This window comes from Arachis duranensis, chromosome 4, assembly GCF_000817695.3.
Source record: "Arachis duranensis cultivar V14167 chromosome 4, aradu.V14167.gnm2.J7QH, whole genome shotgun sequence".
NCBI lineage: Eukaryota > Viridiplantae > Streptophyta > Magnoliopsida > Fabales > Fabaceae > Arachis > Arachis duranensis.
In genome coordinates, this window is record NC_029775.3 from 87808468 (window position 1) to 87809418 (window position 951).

The following is a 951-nucleotide window of genomic DNA, read 5'->3' on the forward strand; positions in this document are numbered from 1 at the left end:
ATCTGAAGATCCTTATCAGTTTTTAACTGAGTTCTTGCAGATCTGTGAGACTGTAAAGACGAATGGAGTTGATCCTGAAGTCTACAGACTCATGCTTTTCCCTTTTGCTGTAAGAGACAGAGCTAGAATATGGTTGGATTCACAACCCAAGGATAGCCTGGACTCCTGGGAGAAGCTAGTCACTGCCTTCTTGGATAAATTCTTTCCTCCTCAAAAGCTGAGCAAGCTTAGAGTGGATGTTCAGACCTTCAAGCAAAAAGATGGTGAATCCCTCTATGAAGCTTGGGAAAGATACAAGCAGCTGACCAAAAGGTGTCCATCTGACATGTTTTCAGAATGGACCATATTAGATATATTCTATTATGGTCTCTCTGAATTTTTGAAAATGTCACTGGGCCATTCTGCAGGTGAATCTATTCACCTGAAGAAAACGCCTGAAGAGGCCCAAGAACTCATTGACATGGTTGCAAACAACCAATTCATGTACACTTCTGAGAGGAATTCCGTGAATAATGGGATACCTCAGAAGTGAGAGGAATTCTGTGAGTAATGGGACGCCTCAGAGGAAGGGAGTTCTTGAAATTGATGCTCTGAATGCCATATTTGCTCAGAACAAAATGTTGACTCATCAAGTCAACATGATCTCTCAAAGTCTGAATGGATGGCAACATGCATCCAACAGTACTAAAGAGGCAGCTTCTGAAGAAGCTTATGATTCTGAGAACCCTGCCATGGCAGAGGTTAATTACATGGGTGAACCTTATGAAAACACCTATAACTCATCATGGAGAAATCATCCAAATTTCTCATGGAAGGATCAACAAAAGCCTCAACAAGGCTTTAACAACGGTGGACACACTAGGCTAGGCAATAGCAAGCCATATCCATCATCTTCTCAGCAACAGACAGAGAATTCTGAACAAAACACTTCTAATTTAGCCAATATAGTCT

General features: G+C 41.4%; 1 pseudogene; it reads left to right on the forward strand.

The window, feature by feature from the left end:
- Positions 1 to 951, forward strand: part of LOC110280764 (probable glutamate carboxypeptidase AMP1) — a 10546-nt pseudogene that overhangs the window by 4728 nt on the left and 4867 nt on the right.